Below are 24665 nucleotides of genomic sequence, written 5' to 3'. Positions count from 1 at the left end.
TTACACTACATTTACACTATATAATAGTATATATTACACTATACAATAGTATTACACTATACAATAGTATATATTACACTATATTACACTATAAAATAGCATTACACTATATAATAGTATATATTGCACTACATTTACACTATATAATAGTATCACACTATACAATAGTATATATTATATTACACTATATGATAGTATTACACTATACAATAGTATATATTACATTATATTATACTATATAATAGTATTACACTATATAATGGTATATATTACACTATATAATAGTATTACACTATAGAATAGTATATATTACATTATATTACACTATATTACAGTATTACACTATACAATAGTATATATTACACTATATGATAGTATTACATATACAATAGTATATATTACACTATATAGTAAAACAATAGTATATATTACACTATATTACAGTATTACATATACAATAGTATATATTACACTATATTATAGTATTACACTATACATTAGTATATATTACACTATATTACAGTATTACACTATACAATAGTATATATTACACTATATTACAGTATTACATATACAATAGTACATATCACACTATATGACACTACTATTTCTAAAAGCTGCAGGGTGCATACCTAAACTGACAGATTACACTATATCTAAAGCAGTAATTACAAGTTGTACTGCATCAGGATTTTTGTGTTCAATAATAATTTCCAAAACAAAAGTCAATACATAACTATAACGACAAATATAATAACTAACTGTGTTTGTTCTTTCTAACACGGAAGCATTCCCGTGTGCCGCTCCATCAACCCCTGGCTCTGCAGTGTCTCCCGCTGGGATGTGCAGGTGGATATTTTTGGGTGTGTCAGGGTGGGTCTGGTGGGTACCACCTGTGCATTGATTTAAGGAGATCTCTTTTTTCAAACCTGGAAAGCTCTATATTGTGTGTGGCACTGGCAATAATTTTTAGGAGCCGTGTGACTGAAATATTTTTTGTTTTAATATAAAATATTATTTGGGGGGATTTTGACTGTAACAGCAAGGAAACCATAAGTGTAAAATAGGTGGCAGGGGTGGCAACCAGGAGAACTCAGGGGGTCACAAGGCTGCTGAAGCTTTTTAATCAAAGAATTTGGCTAGCATGAGAATTTTAATCACTCAGTTAGGGAAAATTGGGGTTTTTACTCTCTTTATCAAGGTTATCTCACTGAAGACATCCATGGATGGAGCACTCCTCCTGTGAGGGAAGGCTGAGACAGCTGGGATTGCTCAGCCTGGAGCAGAGGAGGGTTTGGGGACACCTCAGAGCCCTGCCAGGGCCTAAAGGGGCTCCAGGAGAGCTGGAGAGGAGCTGGGGACAAGGGATGGAGGGACAGCACAAGGGTTTAGCTAAAACGGGGGATGCAGAGTGGATACAGGGAAGAAATCCTGGCAGGGTGGGCAGGCCCTGGCACAGGGTGCCCAGAGCAGCTGTGGCTGCCCCTGGATCCCTGGCAGTGCCCAAGGCCAGGCTGGGCAGGGCTCAGAGCAGCCTGGGACAGTGGGAGGTGTCCCTGCAGGGCAGGAGGGCAGTGGGATGGTCCTTTAAGGCCCCTTCCAGCCCAAATTATTCTGTGATTTTTCATACAAGCAGATATCCTCTCAGCACATTCTCCTAAGAGAAAAATTGCATTTATTCCTGCTTTTTTCCCCCCTCCACGCTCCTTGCAGCATCTCCGCGTTTCCCCCGGTGTTAAAGGTGCCCAGCCAGCCTCACACGCACGAATCCATCCTCAGCGCCTGCTGCTTGCGCTAAACACCAACTGCAGCAGGAAAATTCCTTTTCCAGGTGTGGGGAGGAGGAATGAACAGGAGAAAAGAGAAAAAAGGAAAAGGGAAAACTCCCCAGCGAGCACCTGGCGTGAGCAGCAGCAGGAGTCCCTCCCCAATCCCTTTCTCCAGGGTCCCCCAGGCTCTTCTCCCAATCCTTGAACCTTCCCACCGTCAGTCCCGAGACTGGAAGCGCTGATTGGAGCAGGCTTTAATTAGCAGCAGCTGCGGCAGCGCTAATTACCCGTTAAGCCCAGCCCGCAGAGCCCCGGCGGTGATTAGCGCTGGTTTAATGACCCCTGTCCCCTCTTGCTGCCGCCTGAGGGTCCTGGGGTGGGGTCAGAGCGCCAAGAAAGGGCAGGAAAAGGGAGAGGAGCATTCCCAGCCCCTGTAATTAACTCTGCTAATGGCTTCCCGCTGCCGCACACACAGAGCCGATGTTGAGATAAGGGTTAGAGATCTGCAGCTTAGGGCACCGCGTGCCCTCAGGGCTCGTCTTAGGCTTGGGTTTGGCAGATTTCTCAAGGAAAAAGACTGGAAAATCTCTTCTGCCTGCCGCACACCCTCTCTGGCAGCAGGGCCTTTATTTCCATAGTCTGTTTTTCTTCCCCATCCTGCTTCCTGGGAATGGTTTTTAGTTATGACCAGACAGAGATGAATTTAAATCCTGAAAAAAAAAATTAAAAAATTAAATATAATAGAATAAAAATTTTAAAAAAGGCTGCCAGCGACTTTCACCTCCTTGGTCATCAATTATTCCCCTTGGACTGATGAATTCCAGCTTTGCTCCCTAGATTTGCACATAAACTGACCCTATCCCTGCAGGGAAGGCAGCTTTAGCATCATATTTCAATGTGGGGAGCATCTAGATGAGGGAATTTTGGACTTGATGGATTTTAAAGATCCAAGCAATACTTTTCTTTATATATATGTTCTAGAAAAATCTATTTTCCCTGCCCTTGTTCCCATTCAGAAATGTGGTTGCTTGGCTTCACACCCCCATCCTGCTTTTTTTAAAGGCAGGAAAAAAAGGAGAGTTAAGAGCTCCCTATTTATCTTCCAAAAATATCCTGAGAGGGTCTCAGTTGTCCTGGATTTTTCACAGAAATCCTGGGTTGTCCACATTGGAGAAATCTGGCCTTTGAAATGGGAAAACTTCAGTGGAAAAAATAATTTTCTCTGGACACATTTAATTCCAAACAGAAATAAAAGATTTTGACTGTGCAATGTCAGCAGGAAAATCTCATTGTGATTTTTTCCCCTTTCTGCAGTGCAAGAAGTCAAATCGAAGTTGTCAGAACTAAAAAAGTGTCCTGCAGAATAATTTAAGTTTTCCCAGTGCTGTTTAGCCCTGCTGGGGATAATGGGGAGAAGGGAGTGGGGTGGGAATGGGGAGAGCTGAGTCCTGACCCCAGGATGGGGCACCTCAAAGGAGAAACAGGGCAGTGGAAAATGAACCCTGGGCTGTCCCCAAAACAAGGTTTGAGAAGCACAGGGAGGGTGGAACACCTTGGAAATGGCTTTTCCTGTGATTTTTTTTTTCCTTTAATTGATCAGAGCACTATTTTTACCCAGTTCAGATGCACTCGGGGCTCAGATCTGCTCTCTGGGGAGGAGGAGGAGGATTCTGTCCTTGCTGATTCATTCAGCCCTGGCTCAGGATCTTTCTGGAAGCATCTCCTGTGCCCAGGTGTCGGAGTTGAGACAGACACAATGCAAAGCAGCACACTCCATTTTCAGAAGTTTTCAGACCTGTTTTTATTATAGCCTGCATGATTTTTATACATTCTTACAAACCTCGTAAGTTTACACTTTACTCACTGGTCACAAGAGACAAAGTGCTCACTGGAACAGGCAGTTGCAGGTTTCTCTTATTTCTCCTTCTTTCTTTCTTGGTTTCTGTGTCAATGACCTTGGTAGGAAATTCTCTCAGGGGTGAACATGGATCTCTTATCCAGCTCCTCTCTGGCTCACAGAAGTCGCTGTGAAACCTCTTCCACACCCAGGTGTGTGTAACCTGTCTGGAGCTGGCACCCTGAGATTCTCCTTCCTCCTCCTCAGCTCCTGGACATCTCTGTAAATCCATTTCTGGCTCTGATCATGGGCACTCAGGCTGAGATCTTCTGAAGAGGGCAGGGTTAGATTCGATTTTAGAAAGGCTAGGTTAGACTTTAGGAAACTTATATTAGATTTTAGGAAGAAATCCTCCCTGGAAGGGTGGGCAGGCCCTGGCACAGGGGCCCTGGCAGTGCCCAAGGCCAGGCTGAACAATCCTGGAGCAGCCTGGGATGTGGAAGGTGTTCCTGCCATGGCAGGGGTGGGATGGGATGAGATTTGAGGTCCTTCCAACCCAAAAGCTGGCCCAAGGATGGGGTCTGAGTGCAGAACTGCTCTGGAGACAGAATGTGCCGTTCAGAAAATGCTCCTGTTGCTGTAACAAGTGGGAAGCAGCGCGGGAGCAGCTGTTTCTCATCCCGTGCCTGCGTGCAGTCCTGTGGGGTCCCAAAGGCAGCAGCTCTGTGTGAGCTGTGCAGGACTGGGGCACAGCCGTGCTCAGGAAGCGTCCCTTGATCTCTGCTGAAACATGTCCTTGCCTCGTCCTCCTGCTGCTGTCTGGGCTTGTCCCCGTGCTGGGCTCTGCAGGACACCGATGTCTGATCGGGCTGAGGCCTCTGGGGCTGCAGGAGTGCTTCAATGCTCTCTGCAGCTGATCCTGCAGGGGATGGCAGGGGAAAGCTCCAGCCCTGCCAGGGCTGCTGCCTGCACCGCCCTGCCCCTGCAGGGGCACAGAAGGGTGAAAGGGGGACCTTTAAAGGCCTCTGGTCCTCCCCTGCCATGGCAGGGACACCTCCCACTGTCCCAGGCTGCTCCCAGATTGTCCAGCCTGGCCTTGGGCACTGCCAGGGATCCAGGGGCAGCCACAGCTGCTCTGGGCACCCTGTGCCAGGGCCTGCCCACCCTGCCAGGGAGGAATTTCTTCCTAAAATCTAATCTAGGCTTCCTATATTCTAACCTAACCTTTCTAAAATCGAATCTAACCCTGCCCTCTTCAGAAGATCTCAGCCTGAGTGCCCATGATCAGGGCCAGAAATGGATTTACAGAGATATCCAGGAGCTGAGGAGGAGGAAGGAGAATCTCAGGGTGCCAGCTCCAGACAGGTTACACACACCTGTGCCAGGGCCTGCCCACCCTGCCAGGGAACAATTCCTAATTCCCAATCTCCCATCCATCCCTGCCCTCTGGCAGTGGGAGCCATTCCCTGTGTCCTGCCCCTCCATGCCTTGTCCCCAGTCCCTCTCCAGCTCTCCTGGAGCCCCTTTAGGCCCTGGCAGGGGCTCTGAGCTCTCCCTGGAGCCTTCTCCTCTCCAGGTGAGCACCCCCAGCTCTCCCAGCCTGGCTCCATGACAGAGGGGCTCCAGCCCTGGGAGCAGCTCCGTGGCCTCTCTGGACTCATCCAGCAGCTCCAGGTCCTGCCAGTGATGCCTCGTGCAGGCTGGCCTAGAACAGAGACTGGACAGAGTTAAACAATAAAGCAGGGATTTATTAGGAGGCCTCAATGGATCCACCCTGGGCAGCACAAGAGCCCAGCCAGGGCTGCACCCCAGGTGAACCAAAATGGTCACAAAATGCACAACCTCTCACGGGGTCTGCCACTTTTATCAGTTCTGTTCCATTTGCAGATTGGAGTTCATTGTCCAATTACAGCTTTAGCCCAAGCAGTCCCATCCTTCTTGTTTTTCTCTCTTCAGCCCATGGTGTTTGTGCTCTTGGGCTGAGATTTGGATCATTGTCCTTGGTCCCCAGCTGGAGCAGGAATTGTTTTGTCTCCCTGCTCTGTGCAGAGAGCTCACCATCCCCTGATATGAAGCCCAGACTTACACACAGCAGCACAGGACCTGAAAAATAGAAAAGCTAAACCCGAGGCATGACCAGTGCTGTGGCCCCCAGGGCTGGGTGCTCCAGGTGGGCTCCAGGAAGAACACCAGAGGATCCCCAGCTCCTGCAAGCCCCTGCTGCCGTCCAGGCTCCCAGTCCCTCCTGCACGGTCCCGTTTTCCTGCTCAGATGTTTTCCTGACCAGATTTCCTCATGTCCATCTCCAAAAAACTCAGTCCTGGGATCAGAGTGATGCCAGGGCAGGTGAGGTGATTGCTGGGGGTGGGGAACAGGGAGCTGGATCTTGGCAGCTCTGAGCAAAGACAATTTTAGCTCCTTGCTGAGTCTGCAAAGCCCAGGGCTGCATCCCAAAGAGGCTTTGTTTGAGTGGCTGCAGTGGAAACCTTTTTCCTCTGAAAGCTGTGGCTGCGCTGGGCTGCTCTGGGAGGGAATTATTGATGGAATAAGGGGATGTGGTGCCTGGGAGGAAGGATACCAATTGTTCTGTCTGGGATGAAAGGCTGCTGCTGCTGAGTCAGTGGCGGGAGGAAGGAAAGCAGGAGCAGGATATGGAGAGCAGATGCATCCGTCCCTGAGGGGCTGACAGCTCTGCTGAACCCCTGGGTGTGCCCCCAGTGCTCTGCTGAACCCCTGAGTGTGCCCCCAGATCTCTGCTGAACCCCTGAGTGTGCCCCCAGTGCCCTGCTGAACCCCTGGGTGTACCCCCAAGATCTCTGCTGAACCCCTGGGTGCCCCCAGCACTCTGCTGAACCCCTGGGTGCCCCCAGTGCCCTGCTGAACCCCTGGGTGTGCCCCCAAGATCTCTGCTGAACCCCTGGGTGTGCCCCGAGTGCCCTGCTGAACCCCTGGGTGTGCCCCGAGTGCCCTGCTGAACCCCTGGGTGTGCCCCCAGCACTCTGCTGAACCCCTGGGTGTGCCCCCAAGATCTCTGCTGAACCCCTGGGTGTGCCCCGAGTGCCCTGCTGAACCCCTGGCTGTGCCCCCAGATCTCTGCTGAACCCCTGGGTGTGCCCCGAGTGCCCTGCTGAACCCCTGGGTGTGCCCCCAGATCTCTGCTGAACCCCTGGGTGTGCCCCCAAGAACTCTGCTGAACCCCTGGGTGTGCCCCGAGTGCCCTGCTGAACCCCTGGGTGCCCCCAGATCTCTGCTGAACCCCTGGGTGTGCCCCCAAGATCTCTGCTGAACCCCTGGGTGTGCCCCGAGTGCCCTGCTGAACCCCTGGCTGTGCCCCCAGTGCTCTGCTGAACCCCTGGCTGTGCCCCCAGTGCTCTGCTGAACCCCTGGCTGTGCCCCCAGATCTCTGCTGAACCCCTGGGTGTGCCCCGAGTGCCCTGCTGAACCCCTGGCTGTGCCCCCAGATCTCTGCTGAACCCCTGGGTGTGCCCCGAGTGCCCTGCTGAACCCCTGGCTGTGCCCCCAGTGCCCTGCTGAACCCCTGTGTGTGCCCCCAAGATCTCTGCTGAACCCCTGAGTGTGCCCCCAGTGCCCTGCTGAACCCCTGGGTGCCCCCAGTGCTCTGCTCTGCCTCACCTGCTCCAGTGTTGGCATTCAGCTCCAAATCTTCTCCCAACCCCCAGCAAATCCCAGCCCTGCCCTGGCCCAGGCTGCACTGGAGCTGGGCACTCCTCAGAACCTTTTTACTGCTCTTCTTTCAGTCTTGAATCAGCTCCAAGCAAGTCCAAAGGAATCCCTTTTTTCTCACCTTGCAGACTGGTAAAGCATCCCCTGGTGAGTGTGCCCCTGACCAAAACACTGTAAAAGAAGCGTGGGGAGAGCCTCGGTGCTGCCTGGGGAGCATTGATATTGCAGAGAGCTCAGATCTGCCTGGGAGAGGCACAGGAGCATCCGTGTGATGAGCTTTGCCCGTGCTCTGAGCACACACCCCCATCCAGGGACAGGAAGGATGAAGGGTCACATTTCCCCTGAGATCTGCTCCTCAGAAGTGGCCTGAAGCAGTTAATTCTCTTTTGGGGGGGTTGTTTGCCTGGATCTAAAGAGGGGGATGAGCCCCACTCCTGGCAGGGAGGTCAGAGGGCTCTCAGAGGGTACAGCTGGAGTCCTGAGGGCTCCAGGATAGAAACTGCTCCTGCTTGGACAAATATTTTAGGAATGTCCTTCTCTATTGTCATGTCCTGTTTTTGTTTTTGTTTTTGTTTTGTTTTGGTTTGGGGTTTTTTTGTCTTTTTTTTTTATCATCTGCTGAGAACTTGAAGAAAAGCTTGAACAGCACAAGAGGAATGGATTTTGAATGTGCAGTGGAATATTCTGAACTTCCCAGCTGACACAGATAAGATAAGAGTGACAAATCTGTGGGGCAAAATTGACAATATCCTCTTGCTTTTAGGGAGGAAAACGTTTCAAAGAGGACGTGAGCTATGACAAAAGGAGGCCATTTCCCCTTGTCCACCCTTCCCACAGGAGGTGCAAATGTCACCCCAGCAGTGAGCAGATTAGGCTGGGCTCATCTTTGAGTGTCCTTGAGCTTCTCTGGGCAGCTGTGCCAGGGCCTCACTGCCCTCCCAGGGCAGAATTTCTCCCCAAAATCCCCTTCCAGCTGCCCTGCCACCACCAGGGACATTCTTAACTGGAGCAGATCTCCCAGAGCCCCCCTGCTCAGCTCTGCCATGCTCCTCACCCCCCCTTTAAAGAGGATTTAACCCCTTTGGTGTGGTTTTCCCCCTCCCACCCATGACAGCAGCTGTTCCTCCTGTCCTGCAGGAGCTGCCGTGGACAGGCAGGAAACTCAATCTGCCAGGCTGGGGATGAGGCAGAGGAGAAGCAGCAGCAGGGAGCAGCTGCTGGACATGGATGGGATGCAGCTGGGTGTTTGGGGAGGCAGGAGCTGTGGGCTGGGTGCAAAGAGAGCTACAGAGGAAGAGAGGGATGCCCTGGAGCTGGATCCCCAAGGATGGAGACTCGGGGCAGCACAAGGGGCATTTCACTGAGAGGAGAAGCCTTGAAAGCAGCAATCTCAGCTTTGCCTGCAGAGCTCCACCTTCATCTGGGGGACAGCCCACAGCAGCCCCATGGCTGTGCAAAGCCTGCTGAGCTCCAGAGAACCTTCTCCAAGCCCAGAGACTTTTTGGCCCTAAAAAATGCAGCGATCTGCACCCCAGTCCACAGGCTGTGCACCCCTGCAGGGCTGCATTCCTGCACTCCATCTCCTCCTGGATTTCCTGGGAAGCTCAGAGGGTGTCAGCACCAGAACTCTTTTCCCTGTTCCCAAGCTGTGATGCTGTGCCAGAATCCTCCATTCCAACCACACATTCATTTCAAATGTGGTTGAACAGGGAGGAGGGGACAGGCCATAAATATTCTTTCCCAGTGCTGTTGCCTGAGCCTGGGAATACCCAAAGGAGTGGAATGGCCCCTGTGGGGTTGGCTCTGTGGGACAGGCCTGTGCAGCCCCAGGGGGCTCTTTCATCACCCCAAATGTGTCTGTTCCCCTGGCTGAGTAAACCCTCCCCTGGCAGGCAAAGTTTTGGGGAGCAGAGAGGACCTGGCCTTGCTCCTGGCACGGCCCATATTTTAATATTTCCACTTTCCTCCCTGCTCTGTGCACGCTCAGGGACATGAGTGTAGAACAAACCCTGTCATTTTGTGATGAAGCAGCCATTTCCTTCACATTCTTCCCACATTACCCACGAAATTGGGATGTAAGTTTGGAAACCTCCTGAGCCTGCAGCCACTCCAGGCACAGACCTGCACCAGTGACCCCTCAGCAGCTGTGGCTGGTCTGAATTCAACCTTCTGCTTGGTCCTGGAGGTTAATGTGGCTCTGCATGTCCCCTGCTGTCCCTGCTACCAGATGCATTCCTTGCTTCCAACATATGGCCTCAATTACCGTCCTCTTCCTGGATTTCCTGCCTCTCTGGCTTTCCTGAAACTCATCCCCTCCTCCTGGCAGCCTGGACTCCTGCAGTGAGATGCTTTGCAAGCTCCCACATTCCTCCCTCCTCTCCGGCTGCCTCTGGCCAGGGGTGCTGGTGCAGGGCAGGCACAGAGAGGCTCAGAACCCCCCCGGTGCTGTCACTGAGCCCAGGGGCCCCAAGGGCCTGGCTGGCCCAGCCAGACTGCCCAGCCCAGCGTCCTGCAGGGCTCTGTCCTGAGCCCTCCCTCCCTCAGCACCCACCCACCCCACCCTGCAGTTTTCAGTTTTGGTTTTTTTTTTCTTGATTTGCAAGGCTCAGGCTCCTTTTTATTGCCATCCCCTGCTGAGGCCGGGGGCTTTCCGAGCCTCTGCCTTTGAAAGGAGCATCAAACCACTCTGGGTTTCCCCTGGGCACTGCTTGGCCTCGTTCCTGGGCACTTACCCTGCAGAAAATCCATGTGCCCGTGGCTTCTGCCTCTCAGAGCTTTGGAGGAGGGGAGAGGGCTCTGTCAGTGGCTCTTTGTGGGAAATGGATTTGTAGAAAACCCTCAAAACTTGGCAGAAGGCTCACACAGTGTGGATCTGAATGCAAACCTTGAGATAAGAAATGGTGACGTTGAAATGCCATGGAACAGGACAGACATTGTCGAGAGAGAAATGGAAATACAAACAAGTTTCAAAGGATGGCCTTGTAAAAAAGACAGGATACTTTAGGGAAATAGAACTGTGAAAGATGCGTTGTATTAGGACCCACCAGGGGTAATTTTGGATTATTGGCTTTAGGGCATTTACAGCATGGTGTGGCAAAAGCTGATAGGCCAAGAAACACTGATAGTGGGTTGTAGTTAAGAAATAATTGGCTTCTGATCGTGATGGTGTGAATGATAACATCTGTATTGGCTCATCCTTCTCACGAGACTGAAAATGGAATAAAAGTTTTTAAAACACTTCTCAGTTGCCCAGCTCTGGGTCAGGAAAAGGCTTAATCCAACAGCTCTTCAGCCCCTTCCTGCTGCTGGGGGGAGCCCCAGGCCCTGCAAATCCTGAGCAATCGGAGCTTATTGGGGGCTCAGGGGGAGGTGGGAACGGTTCAGTCCCACAAACAGGCAGTTAATGATTCCCATCCCCTCGCTGGCACGTTTCAGGCTTTGGAAGGGGGTCTGGCCAGCAGCTGTGCCAGCAATTGTAGCTCCAAAAGAGCATTTTCTTTCTGTGTCAGCTTTCATCCGTGGCCCCTCTGCATTCCCCCGGTGCCTGCAGATGCCAGAGTTTCCAGGCTCCTGCTGCTCCCAGCCCCTGTGGCTCTTCCCTCCCATCCAGCGATGGAGTTGTGGGATGGGGAGGGGTGAAGAAGGCACTGCTGGCCCCGTGTTTGCTTCCTCTTCCTGTCCCGTCCTTGCCTAAGCGTGGGAGAGGCTTTTTCCCGGGTAAAAACGGCTCAGCAGCATTTGGGAATGGCAGGAAAAGCTGAGAGCTGCACCTCTGGGAGCAGTGGTGCAGGGGAGCAGTTTGGGATGCAGGGGGGATAACAACATCCACAGCTGAGCAGCCACAGCCACGTTCAGCGGCAGCAGCCCCCTTGAATAAGGTGTATATATCATATATACATTAATTTTATCTGTATTAAATACTGTTATATAAATATTTTTACAATATATAAATTATATATTTTTACAATATATAAATATTGTAAATCTGTTAAAAACTGTATTATAATCAGCCTGGGCACTGGTTTCTGATTGTCTGGTTGAGCAATGCCAGCAGGAGCATCACTGATGGAGTCACCATCCCTGGAAGTGTTCAAAAGTGGCACTTGAGGATGTGGTTTAGGGATGAGCACAGTGCTGCTGTGAATTTGATGATGTTAAAGTTGTCCTTTCCAACCTTAATGATTCTGTGATCCCCTGAAATGTGTGGCACCTCCCTAAATTCCTCCTCACCTTCTCCTGGAGCCTCTTCCTGTTGTGAGCAGCGGTGGAAGCACAGAGAAGGAAAAGTCCACATTTCTGAAATCAAATATAAATCATTTTTAGAAATCCTAGAGTGCACAAAAGCTGCAGGGGAGTGTTTGGAGCACAGAGCAGAGGACCCAGGTCACAACCTCCCTCCACACCCCTTGAGAGGTTTGGACGAGTTCGTTCCGAAGCTGCCACAGGGCCACCAGCCTGTCACCCTCAGGGACCCTTCACAGCTCCCCAAACCCAGCCCCAGCACTGGAAGACCCCCAAATGCCCCAAGAGGTGCCAGTCACTCAAACCTGCCCCAGAACCTCCAGGGGTGAATTTGGGCAGGATTGTCCCTGCCAGCCCAAACCCCGGCGCTGGGGCTGCCTCCTGCCCAGGGCACCCCAAAGCTTCGGGGGTGCAAACCGGCACCCCAAAGCTTCATGGGGCACCCTGAGCGCCCCCGGCTCCCCTCGCTAGCCCCGCGGGCCTCTCCGGTAGCCAGCGCTCCCGTTCCGTGCCCGCCGTGGGTTTGGGGTGCCGGCAGGTGGCAGCCTGGGCAGGCGGCACGGGCAGCCTCCCGCAGATGTTTAATGGGATTTCAGCGCTCTGGGATCCATCGGGAGCTGTTGTCACGGAAACGGAGATCTGCGAGAGCCCTGGCGCCCGGCGTTAACCCCCTCGGTGCCGGGGAGGATGCGCCGGAGGGGAGCGGTCCGTGCCCGGCGCTCCCAGCCCCCGCCTGGCTTTGTAGGGTCAGCTGTTTTCTTTAGGATTGGGGTTCCCATTGCCCTTTAAAACCTGCCTCGGTGCTGCTGGAGCCCCGGTGCTCCAGGAGGGATGTCTGTCTCCTGCCTGCGTGTCCTGCTCCTCTCCTCTTCAAGTTTGGGAGGTTCCCACACCAAAAGCTGGACCAGGAGGTGAGGCTGGGGGGGAATTCCCTACTAATGCCTGCTCCCAGCACAGCATGTGTCACCCCCGCACGTGTCACAGGGGGGACAGCCCTGCGGCGGGGGGAGCAGAGGCGGCCGGGGCTAATCTGCTTAGGCTGAGCAGCAGCACGGGAGTGAAAGGGAGATTACAGCGCGGGGGGGTCACTGGAGAGGCACCGGGAGACAGCTGGGGCGAGCAGGAGGGAGGAGAACCCGGGGGAGATGAGAGGAGCAGCCAGGGAGGCCTCAGCGGGCAGCAAGTAGCAGCTCAGGGGAAGGGAAAGGCTTTAGGAACATGCCCGGGAACCCTTGTGGAGCATCCCCCCCCTTCTCCGCAGGAGGAAGGTGTTGCCAGGCAGTCTGGGCCCCGATCCATTCCCTCCATTCCAGAGGGGGGAGCTGGATGCGTTTCCACCCCCCAATCACACTGAGGGGCATGAAAACATTCCTGAAAGCATATTCAGAATGGGAACCCACTGGGCTTTACCCTCTCCCCGAAGGACCTGGGATATTTGCTGTCCTTTCCTAGGGCGGGAGCTGGATGCCATTTTCTGGAGCAGAGCAGGGTGTGAGGCTGCTGCCACAGAGGCTCCCTGAGGGCTGCCAGGGGCTGGAATTCCCTGCTCCTGCCACGCTGCCCTCACGGCTGCTGTGGCTATCGGGACGGTGATGGGTGTTCCATGGGGAGCCCTGCAGCCCTGCCATGGGGAAGAGGTTTCACAGCAACTTCTGGGAGCCAGAGAGGAGTTGGATAAGAGGATCCATGTTCACCCCTGAAAGAATTTCCTACCAAGGTCGTTGACACAGAAACCAAGAAAGAAAGGAATAATAACAGAAACCTGCAACTGCCTGTTCCAATGAGCACTTTGTCTGTCTCTTGTGACCAGTGAGTAAAGTGTAAACTTATGAGGTTTGTAAGAATGTATAAAAAGCATGCAGGCTGTAATAAAAACAGGTCTGAAGCCTTCTGAAAATGGAGTGTCTTGCTTTGCATTGTGCCCATCTCTGCCAGGACACTGCTGGGGCAGGGCAGGAGGTGCTCACTGGGCTGTGCCTCTGCTGTGCTCCTTCCACAGCGAGCTCCAGGGCTGGGAGGGATGGAAAAAAGCAGTACCTGCTCCTATTTGTGGTGTTTGTTCCTTCCTCTCAGCTGTCAAGGAAACCATGGCATGGGCCACATACCCAGCTGGGGTTGCTGTGGTTGCTGACGTGTTCTGGCCTTTTAATCCAGATCCAAAATAGCTTCTCCACCCCTCCATTTGTGCTGGCTGACAGAGCACCTTCCCCGGTGCCATCGTCTGTTCTCCTGCCCGGGAGTGAGCCCAGAATGCCAAAGTGTTTCTTAGAATCATAAAATCATGGAATAGTTTGGATTGAAAGGGACATTTAAAGGTCATCTGGTTCAAATCCCAACCACCTTCCACCAGAGCAGAAGAGTGGGGAGGAAGATCTCTCAAGCAGGCATTTGGAAAAAGAAAACCAGAGCAGAGAGGTAGAAGTAGGATGAAACAACTTTTTTATTTCTCACACAGGGGGAGGAGAAAGGTCAGGAGAAGCATGAAGAGAAATCTCCAAAGTTTCCACAGCCTGGGCTGGCAGTGGGATTTTGCTCATCTTTTACATGCAGAAAAGAGCAGGGATTTAAAGTAACACTGAGGGGCTGGAGTGTGTCCAGGGCAGGGAACGGAGCTGGGAAGGGGCTGGAGCCCCAGGAGAGGCTGAGGGAGCTGGGAAGGGGCTCAGCCTGGAGCAAAGGAGGCTCAGGGGGGACCTTGTGGCTCTGCACAGCTCCCTGACAGGAGGGGACAGCCAGGGGGGTCGGGCTGTGCTCCAGGGAACAGGGACAGGAGCAGAGGGAACGGCCTCAGGCTGGGCCAGGGCAGGCTCAGGGTGGATTTTGGGAAAATTTCTTCACTGAAAGGGCAGTCAGGCCCTGGAGCAGACTGCCCAGGGCAGCGGTGGAGTCACCATCCCTGGAAGTGTCCAAAGGCCACATGGATGTGGCACTGGGGACATGGCTCAGTGGTGACCACAGCCGTGGTTGGACTCGATGACCTCAGAGGCTTTTCCAGCCTAAACAATTCTGGGATTGTAATGGTTTCTTCTGCCTTTTGGCCTCAGTGGGGCCCAGGGTTCATCTGTGCTTAGCCCAGCCCTGCTGACCCAGCAGCCAGCAGCAGCTTGGCCCCTGTCTGGCTGATGTGTCCTGGTGCTGTGACACACGGGGTGTCCCTGTCCCTCCTCCCTGACAGGACCGGCTGCAGGCACAGCACCACGTGTGTGCCCAAATGCCACCTCACTGGTGGTGACAGTGTTCCCTGTGTCCCACCAACGCCTCCCTGAGCTGGTTTCACCCCTGAGCTCTTTCCCAGAGGATCACAGGAATCTCTCCCACTGTCAAAACCCCTGAGGGGACACTGATCACTGTCACAGCCATTCCAGACCCAACTTCCCTTGGAGGGGGAGGGTTTCCCCTTCCACAGCTGCAACAACGAGGGGCCCTGTCTCACTGTCTGCAGGGGACACAAGGGCTCCACTCATGGGGGTGGGAGCCAGGGCAGGGAGTCCCAGGCCCGTGAGCCTGAACTCTGCCTGTCCCCATGGGATTTTCTTCTCCTGACCCTTGGGTTTTCCCTTTTCTGCTCTTTTCAGAGGGTGATTTCAGGGCAGGGCGGCATCTGTGTGGTCCTGTCATGGCTGAACCCTGGTGAGCTGCTAAACACCAGCAGCTGCTCAGTGACCGAACACCTGCCAAGGGGAAGTGATGAATGAATTCCTTATTTTGCTTTGTTTGCAGCCCAGCTCCCGCCTTATCTATTAAACCACCTTTATCTCAACCCTCACCCTTGCAGGCCTGCCCCCATCCCGCTGTGGGGACTGAGGGAGGGCTGTGTGGGGCACAGCTGCCAGGCCCGTGCTGGGTCTGGCGTTGCTCCATGTGGGATCCTGCTGGAGCCGGTGCCTCCCTGAGCCCCCTCCCCAATCCCTCCTGTCTGACGCTCCGTGCAGCTCTCCCAGTGGGGCTCTCCTTCAGCTGTCAGGACATTTCTCCATCCCCTGTCAGGGCTGCCGAGGAAGGCAGGAGGAGCTCAGGGTGGGAGCTGTGGCAGCTCCCACCTCCATTCCCACCCTGCCCAGGCAGCTGAGCCCATCCAGCCACCAGCAGCTCCATCCCCAGTCTGGGGAGGAAGGGGAGAAGCTGTGGGGCTGTGCTTGAAGGAGCTGTGGGGGATGAGGTCAGGGAGAGGGAAAAGCTGCAGCCCCTTTGAGGCAGGTGTGAGGAGCAGGGCAGGGTGCAGAGATGTTCCTGAACAGCTCGGGCTGCAGTGTGCACCAGCCATCCCACCTGGAACGGCTCTTATCAGAATCTTCCCAGGGCCCTCTGGAATCCATCAAGGTTACTAAGACATAAACTGTGCTAAAATAAGAAAGAAGAAGCTGAGAAACCAAATTCCAAGACCACAAGAACTGGATCATGGGGAGTGGTGAAGCACCTGGACTGTGACCAGTAGGAGCCTGAAACGAGAGATGTGGGACTGCAGGCAGCTCTTCAAAATGTGTTTATTGTATACAAATGCTGTTTGTTGTATGCAAGAGGTTACAGCAGTCTCAGGTCATGGGTGACAGAGCCACACCTACAGCTGACAGCCACAGCCATAGGCAAGCCTGAAGACAATTTTATTTTGCTTACATTGCATTATATATTTTTCTTTGCCGAGCATCTTAATACATAACAACCAATCAACACCTTTACTATTACCTGCAGCCCACTGTAACTACCATCATTACCATATTATGGTCATCACTATCCAATCACATGAGTTAGTATGTTACAGTTTAAGCTTAAAGTTGTTTTTCAGTTTTCTTGCAGTGAAAAATTCTTGGACCTTTTTTCTACTTGCCACATCAACATGTTTGTTTGCCTGTGGTATCTTTCTGCTTTTCCTAAGATCTATTTCTGCTTGGTAAAAATATCTTTTTGTTTGTGGTCAACATATCCTTTGCTCTAGTCATAAAACCTCCTTCCAGCTCAACTTAACCTTTGCGTTCTTAGTTGTCCAGTAAGACTGGCTCAGCAATTCTCAATTTACACATCTATTGTTCTTCTATATCAAAACTTCTCTATTCCATTCTCAGGTTTTACACTCAGAGAGCTTTCTGCCAAGCACACATTTCTGTGAAATTTCTCATCAAAGTTTCATCCTTCCCAAGTGACCAGTCCCATATCCTGAGAGGTGCATGCAGAATACATGGACAAGACAAAAGCACTGTTAAAAAATGTGTGATCAGCGTGTGCAGAGAGTGAGAATGTATAAATAAGTGCATAATGTCAACAACAAACAGCTTCTGATTAATCACATTGGTCAGTTGTACAGGAGTCCTGAGTTTCCCACGGCAGGGCTCTCACACAGGGACTCAGTGTCCTGGGCTGGCTCCGTGCTTGTGCTGCCCCCAGAGCTGCACCTGCACGGCTCAGAGCTGCTCTGTGGTTTCAGAGACCCAGCCAGTGTCCTTCCCTGTCACCTCGATGTCACAGCTCTGCCATCTGCACACGGGGAAGCAAAGGCAGCAAATCGATCCCAAATCCATCGCTGCCCGCTCAGGCAGCCAGGGAGAGCAGGGGCTGAGCCAGCTCGGATGTGGGGGGACTCTGGTTTGTCAAACCAGGCGCTGGGGCAGACATCAGACACATTACCCCAGTGCCCAGCCCCTTCCCTGCTCCGTGGGAGAGAAGCTGGTGATGTTCCTCTCCAACCCCAGGGCAGGTTGCAGCTTTGCCAGTGACAAAACCATGCTAGGACAAAAATCTTTATGTTGTAGGTAGAGGCAGAAATTTCTGAGTCTTCCTGAAATGTTTTGTCAGTCCTGTCCAAAGCCATGCAGCCGTCAGGGTCGGCTGCCAGTGGTCTCTGCCCCAGCACGGGAAAAGGTGGTTCTGGGCAGGCCGCGCTCTCGAAGAAGGAGTCTGGACTCTTGCTTTTTGGTCTTCAGTTGACTTTATTGTTCCTTATCTCCAAAGTTTTTCTGTCTGTCCAGCCGAGGTCTGATCAGCAAGACAGCCAAGGGCACTCTCCCCCGCCCACGGGGTGGTTGTCTCTTTTATAGCGAAAACTACATAGTAGATATTTACCTTTAATTTCCAATACTTTTTGCCCTTGTTGGCAAGTGCACTTTCTCTATGAACCAATGCACACATGCCAACATCATCCTGAACATGGATGCCAAGGAGAAGAGAGAAGGACAGGGCACGCCCAAATTCCTCCATCTTGGGACTCCTGACCCCCATGTACAGAATTTCAAACCCCCCTGTACAACATACAAAACCCCCCTGTACAGTGCTCCAAAGTTTTTCCCTTCACCCCGTGATTCCTACTACTGTGCTACTTAAACTTTTGTGGCCTGTAATTCTTCATATAAGGTTGGCAATTTGCTCCATGAATTAAGGTCGAATTTCCAGGTGTCTTTGGCTTCCTGCCAGGGTCTCCGAGCCCCTGCCAGGGCTTTGAGACATCCAGGGCATCCAGAGAGATGTCCTGGGCTCCGACATGCAGCCTCAGAGCAGATCTGCTGGGGATAAAAAGCAGCATCTTTGGGCAGGGGTTCCAGCCCAGCAATCCCTTGGCCAAGCCACAAATACTCGTTGCCAAAATGCTATTAATGCTCAGTAACTCTGGGGTTTTCCTGTCCTGCTGCTGATGGGAGGCTGATAAAGCCCACCTGGATTTCCAAAGGGGCCTCTTGAAGCTGAGCTCCTGTGGGAGGAGAGGGGAGATTCCTACATGTCTTTAGCCCAGTATTGAACTGGCTAAAAGGCAGGAAACAAATCACATCAGGCAGGCTGGCAGTAGTGGGAATATTTCTGACAATGTTTCAGTAGGGAAAAACAAAAGATTTATTGTGAAGGGATGCACAGGGACCTCACCTGGATGTTTGGTGGCTCAGAGGGGCCACAACGATGCTGTGGGGGCTGGGAGTGCTGGGGAAGACAAAGGTCCAGGGAGATTTTAGAGACCCCCCCAGTGGCTAAAGGGGCTCCAGGAGGGCTGGAGAGGGACTGGGGACAAGGGATGAGGGACAGGACACAGGGAATGGCTCCCACTGCCAGAGGGCAGGGATGGATGGGATATTGGGAATTAGGAATTGTTCCCTGGCAGGGTGGGCAGGCCCTGGCACAGGGTGCCCAGAGCAGCTGTGGCTGCCCCTGGATCCCTGGCAGTGCCCAAGGCCAGGCTGGACAGGGCTTGGAGCAGCCTGGGATGGTGGAAATTGTCCCTGCCCATGGCAAGGGGTGGAATGAAATGATTGTTAAGGTCCCTTTCACCATTCTGTGATTTTATGACATTAAAGGGATTTTCCCACCCTGGCTGCTTTTCCCATTTAACTCCGCAAACAGAGGGATGCTCCAAGCCAACGATTTCCAGCTGGAGCAAAACATGGATGTGTGGGGTGTCTGCAGCAGTTAAAAACCCCCTCTGAGATCGACAAATCCCTGGGAAAGGAAGGAGAGGAAGGAAAAGCAACCACAGCAGTGGCTTCTTTTTCCCCCTTTGTTTTAATCTCGCTGTGCTGCCTGCAGCTCTGGCTCTGCTGCCTGAGGAGGGACCTCATGAGCCGGATCAGGTGCAGAGGGAGGCAGCAAAGGGAGTGGGACAGCCCTGGAGCTGCTTAATTCAGGAAAGGGACGTGGAGGAGGCATAGGAAATGATAAACCGGAGGTGTTTGTGTCCCCGTTGTAAGGAAGAGCTGAATGAAGCTGGGAGGGGCCGCTTTAAATGCCAAGCTGTCACTTCCCAGCCCTCCCCTGCACAGGATGTCACAGATCCTTACGGTTTGTCCGGGTTAAAAAAAGCAACGGGATACATTTATGGAATAAAAAGGTGGGAGGATGTGAGAAATTTCACTGTTAGGGAAAGATGAGAGCGTCGGTGGGGGCGTGAGGGAGCTGCAGGGAGCGGAGGCAGGGGAGGAGGGCAGGGGGAAGGAGCAGTCTGCCGGGTTCGTGCTGCGGTGGGAAGGGGGTTAGCCGGGGGGAGAGACGCGCTGTGGGAGGAGGATGGCTCTGCTCGGAGCAGCAAGAAGCTGTCGCTGAGATGCCGGGCTCGGGAGAGGGATTGGGAGCGTGGGAGAGCAAAGCCCGGGGGGAGAAGGGGCTGCTGGCTCAGAGCGGGGTGTGCAGGGCAGGAGCACAAGCGGGGCATTGAGAGCAGGCTCCGGCTTCCTTTGAGCCCTGCTCAGCTCTGCCCAGCCCAGCTGGCAGCTGGGGGACACCCGCACCCCCTCCCTGCCGCCCCAGGGGCTCAGCACAAAGCCTGGCAGCTCTGAATGCTCCCTGTGTTGTCTGCGCTCACCAAATGCTCCATCCCTGCTGCCGCCAGAGCCCAGGGGCTGTGACCCAGCGGCAGCACCCACACAGAGCCGAAATAACACCCACAGTGAGCAGGGGACAGCTGGGAAGGGGAGGCAGTGGGAGATGTCCGGGTCGGGGGCCGTGGGTCCCTCCCGGGCAGGGTCCGTGTGTGACCCGCGAGTGACAGCCCCGCCTGCCCAGCCCCGCTGTGCACAGCCACGGCACCCCTGCTCTGCTGCCTTTAGGGCTGAGGACAGACCCAGAGGTGACATCTCCTGCCCACTGTGCTCAGTTCCACCTTCCTGCGTTTGCAGAGGGGGCAAATGCAGCGAGGAGGGACGAGGGGATTGTCAGGGATGCCCCAGTGATGCCTTGTGCAGGCTGGCCTGGAACAGAGGCTGGAGGAGTTAAAGAATAAAGCAGGGATTTATTGGGAGGCCTCCATGGATCCACCTCAGGCAGCACAAGAGCCCAGCCAGGGCTGCACCCCAGGTGAACCAAAATGGTCACAAAATGCACAATCGGTCACAGGATCTCACACTTTTATCAGCTCTGGTCCATTTGCACATTGGAGTTAATTGTCCAATTACAGCTCCAGCCCCTGCAGTCCCATCCTTCTTGTTTTCCTCTCTTCAGCCCATGTTGTTTGTGCTCTTGGGCCTGAGATTTGGATCATTTGTCCTTGGTCCCCAGCTGGAGCAGGAATTGTTTTGTCTCCCTGTTCTGTGCAGAGAGCTCACCATCCCCTGATATGAACCCAGACCCACAGAGTAAAGCAGCACAGAACCTGAAAAATAGAAAAGCTAAAGCCTGAAGCAATCCCAGGGCATGGAGATGGTGAGAGAGGGGTGCTCGGTTTGTGGTTGTTATTTAGCAGTCCCCAAAAGGATTTTAAATCCTACAGCTTCTTCCTGCAGTCTCAGGTGCCTGCCTTTGGAGGGGATGCCTCAGGAGCTGGGGAGGACGGGAAGCTTTTCAGCCCTGGAAGAGTTAAATCCTCCCTCCTGCAGTAACTCAGCTGTGCTGTCCCTGAGCATCTCCTCTCCTTTCTGCCGCCTGCTCCCGATGGTGAAAACTCCTCTCCCGCGCCCTGCGGGCCGGGCGGCGGTGCCGGTGCCAGCCCCGGTGCCGGTGCCCGTGGCAGCCCCGGTGCCGGTGCCGCACTCACCCGGTGCCCCGGGCCGGTGCCACACTCACCCGGTGCCCCGGGCCGCCGGGCACCGGCAGCTGCTCTAATTCGGGGCTCCTGCCGCGGCGTCACGAGCTGGATGAGCCCAGGCTTTAAGCCGCAAAGGCTCTTAAGGGGAGAAACCCCGTCTGGCTCCGGTTACCGGGGCACCAGCGGCGGCGGCGCTGCCGGGCTCAGAGGGACAAGGAGCGGGGGCCGCGGGCTCTGAGCCTCTGCCGGCACAGCCTGGGAGAGCCTGGGGCAGCAAACTCGGCACAGCGCCGGCCTGAACCGGGCAGGCACAGCGAATGCACGGGATGAACGGGGGAGGCACAGAAAATGCACGGGATGCACAGGGGATGCACAGGGAATGCACGGGAAACGCACAGGGAATGCGTGGGAGGTACAGGGAATGAATGGGGTGCACAGGGGATGTACGGGGAATGCACAGGAGGCACAGGGGATGCATGGGAGGCACAGAAAAATGCATGGGCTGTACAGGGAACGCACAGGAGGCACGGGGAATGCACAGGAATGCACCGGGGATGCACACGGTGCACAGGGGATGCATGGGAGGCACAGGAGGTACACAGGATGTATGGCCTGCTAAGGAGGTTTTCTGGAGCTCTGCAGTCCCGTTTGGGTCACAGTGCTGCCCATCGAGAGCTCTGGGCCTCTCTGGGATTGGGGTGTGTCCTGGTTTAGGGTGGATTTGGGAGAGAACCTCCAAAGGGGTTCCTCTGGAAAGCAGATTCAAGCGGCCCCTGTCCCAGCCAGTTCAGGAAAATATTTCCTTGGAGAAAAGTGGAAAAAAAACCCCAAAACCCTGTTTATTTAAAAGGCAAAGCACTCACCGGCACAAAAAATGAACAAAATAAACAATAAAACCTCTATCCGCTCCAAAAGAGATTACAAACTCAAAGTTTTTTTCCGTGAGCTGCAGCTCAGCTCACTCAGTCTCTTATCAGTCCCTCTGGCCCAGGCCAGGCCCAGTGGCCACAGGTGGAGCTGCCGGTGCTCTTCTGGGTGTTTATCGGTTTCTCTGGGTCTGGATTGAAGGCACTTGAGACAGTAGCTCGTGTTTGGACTCAGGTGTTTATTATTTCTTACCAGTAAAACAGCCTCACTACTGTGAGTTTGGCAGCTTTTCATCAGAACGCACAAAGTGGCCAACAATCCCTTGTTACAAGGTCTTTTAAGACTAAACTATCCAATTAAGAGCTGACACCTGGATTATTTTCCCTTTTAACCCAGTAACTGATCCCCAAGAGCCCCAATGCAGACTGTTCTGCCCAATTACACAATGCCACCCAAACCCATGGAGAAGGAGGAAGAAGAAGCATGAAGTAGAAACCCAGGACAACACCCTGTGCCCTCCATCCTGCTTCCATCCACAACACAATAAAAATCCCAGAACCTAGATTTCTCACCAAGTGACACACCCACACTATTCTCTATAATCCATTTCACGCTTTAGTGGATTCCAGTCTATCTTGAAGTGTAGGAAACTTTCTCTATGAATGAGGGTCAAGGTCAGTGCTCCCCTGGGGCTCAGGGCACCCCAGAGCAGACAGAGAAATATTCCCTGTGCCCTGGGTTTCCACAGGTGATCAGTCCAGAGCAGGTTTGAACGGTTTCAAGAAAAAGAAGAACCACGGTCCAGGGAAATCCTCTGCCTCAGCGAGGTCAGACTAACTAAAAACCAAGGAGAGCTCTGTCCCACAGTCTGTCCATCCACAGACAGCACAGTCCAGGAGCAGGAATGTGGAGGAGTGAGTGCAGTGTCTGATAACAAACTGCGGCTTCTTCTTCCCCCCTTCACTCTCAGACCAGCCTTAAAGGTGCAAAGCTTATTTCTGGGCTAAACAGCCCAATGGGGGTACGAGCATCATAAATTCAGCCCAGGACAGGAGAAACAGGGGCTGCCTGAGCCCTGAACATGGGGCACTGAGCCCGGGGGCAATGTCTGCACTCCCCGTGTCCCCAGGCCTGGTGGCCCCTGGGGAAGGTCTGTGCCAGAGCTGGCCTGGACAGCTCCTCCCCGTTTTTACCTTCACCTTGCTTTCAGAGCCAGCAAAGCCACTGAGGTGACCAGAAATGGAGCATCCCTGAGAGCGCCAGCTGCTCCAGGAAAAATTGATCCTGGAAAAGGCAGAAAGCTGCTGGCAAAAAGGCAGAAATCTGCTGGACCCAAACGAGCCTTCAGTAAGTAAAATAAAGGTTCATTGTGGGACCTGGGCATGGCTGTGAAGGGTAGCTAGTTCTCCCTCTGGCTCTTGGGGCTGTTTGTGGCAGGGTTTGTGCTGTTTCAGCTCTCCTGTCCCATTGGGGTCTGTCCCTGCTGACAGTGAAGGGTCAAAGGGGAGGAACATCATCGGAGCTCCTGGTGGTGGAGCAGGCTGGGCACAAAGGCAGGGACAGAGCAAAGCCACAGCCATCCCTGCACATCACTCTGAGCTGGGGTCACAGCCAGGCACCCCAAGTTTGGTCCTGCAGGGTTCTGGCTCCTGGCAGAGTTACCAGTGGGAACAGCTCTGCCCCAGCTTGTGCCTTACGTGTTTTGAGTTATTTTCTTGTTCTAATTTAACATATTTATAGCATTGAGGAAATGGAGGGATCCAGAGCAGCCCAGCACCATCTGGGGCTGGCACAGAGCTTGGCTGCTGTCACATCCCTGCAGGAGGCAGCAGGCTGATCCCAGCCCGGGTAAGAGCTGGGGTCTTGGGAAGGTGGAGAAGGAAATAGGGTGACAGGAATGCCCGTGGAGAGCAGGCATTGGCACCCCCTGGTCTGGGAGAGCCCCCCAGGGGGGCTGAGCCAGCACAGTGCTGGCAGCAGGGTCTGGGGACATGGCTGGGGTCACCATTCCTGCAGGAACCTCTGCACACCAGAGCGCTGCTGGGAGCACTGGGCCCTCCTGGGGTCACACAGAACCTTTGACGCTTTAATTTTAATGCACTTCTCATAGAATCACAGAAAGGTTTGGGCTGGGGGGGACCTCACAGCTCCCTTTGTGCCAACCCCACCATGGGCAGGGACACTTCCACTGGAGCAGATTGCTCCGAGCTTGAGTAAGAGCTCAACAGCAATAATAATTCAATTTTTCCATAGCATTTGGGGCATTCCTGCGGCTCGCTATCACACCGCGGGTCGGAAGCTCTAACAAAAAGCCGAGCGAGCCGAGGACAGCGTGTCCCGTGCCAGGGCAGCCCCGCGGCCCCTGCCGGCAGGTGGCAGGGCCAGCGGTCCCCTCCGGGTCCCCTCCGGGTCCCCTCCCGCTGGATCTCTGTGCAGGGCACAGCGCACACTGCCCGCCCCAGCTCCGCGGTCCCTGCATCCCAGAGGGAAAAACACGGCCACCCTCCCGTGAACGTGTACAAAGTTTAATAAAGGACAAGAGGGACAAGGGCCACAGGGCAAAGGTTGTTACAGCCGGGTGCCTCTTAGCACTCAGCCAAGTCACCTTCGGGGATAGCCCTTAAATGCCATTTAATTACATCAGCCATTTGCATGTTCGTAGACCCTTATGCAGAGTAAAGTTTTCCCCAAACTAGTTTACATGTTCCAATATCTGTTTAGCCTGGCTCCCGCTCTGATCCACCTTTTTAGAGCATGCACATTCCCTGGCTGTGGTTTCAGTCCACTCTGATCACATCAGCTCTGGGCCCTGGCCCGCACTGCCTTCAGAGGTGAG

General features: G+C 53.6%; 3 long non-coding RNA genes across 5 annotated transcripts in view; 2 read left to right on the top strand and 1 right to left on the bottom strand.

The window, feature by feature from the left end:
• Positions 1-11972, bottom strand: part of LOC135280088 (uncharacterized) — a 302017-nt gene extending 290045 nt beyond the window's left edge. The window contains exons 1-4 of one of the 3 annotated variants that reach the window (XR_010347159.1): positions 11838-11972; positions 11521-11586; positions 10023-10174; positions 554-2479 (exon numbers count right to left, since the gene is read on the bottom strand). This is a non-coding gene — a long non-coding RNA (uncharacterized LOC135280088). Of the gene's footprint in view, positions 1-553; positions 2480-4888; positions 5710-10022; positions 10175-11520; positions 11587-11837 lie in introns of those variants that run through there. The other 2 variants (XR_010347157.1, XR_010347158.1) reach the window with 2 other exon arrangements.
• A 331-nt stretch (positions 11973-12303) lies between these two features.
• On the top strand, positions 12304-13429 carry LOC135280087 (uncharacterized). The gene is made up of 2 exons (XR_010347156.1): positions 12304-12443; positions 12985-13429. It is a non-coding gene; the product is annotated as an uncharacterized LOC135280087 (long non-coding RNA).
• Positions 13430-18968: 5539 nt separating this feature from the next.
• LOC135280115 (uncharacterized) lies at positions 18969-23720 on the top strand. Its single transcript, XR_010347176.1, has 3 exons — positions 18969-19333; positions 23040-23176; positions 23570-23720. It is a non-coding gene; the product is annotated as an uncharacterized LOC135280115 (long non-coding RNA).
• Positions 23721-24665: the final 945 nt, after the last annotated feature.

The sequence above is a fragment of the Passer domesticus genome, chromosome 13, assembly GCF_036417665.1.
Source record: "Passer domesticus isolate bPasDom1 chromosome 13, bPasDom1.hap1, whole genome shotgun sequence".
Taxonomy (NCBI): domain Eukaryota; kingdom Metazoa; phylum Chordata; class Aves; order Passeriformes; family Passeridae; genus Passer; species Passer domesticus.
This window is presented reverse-complemented; position numbering and strand designations above follow the sequence as displayed.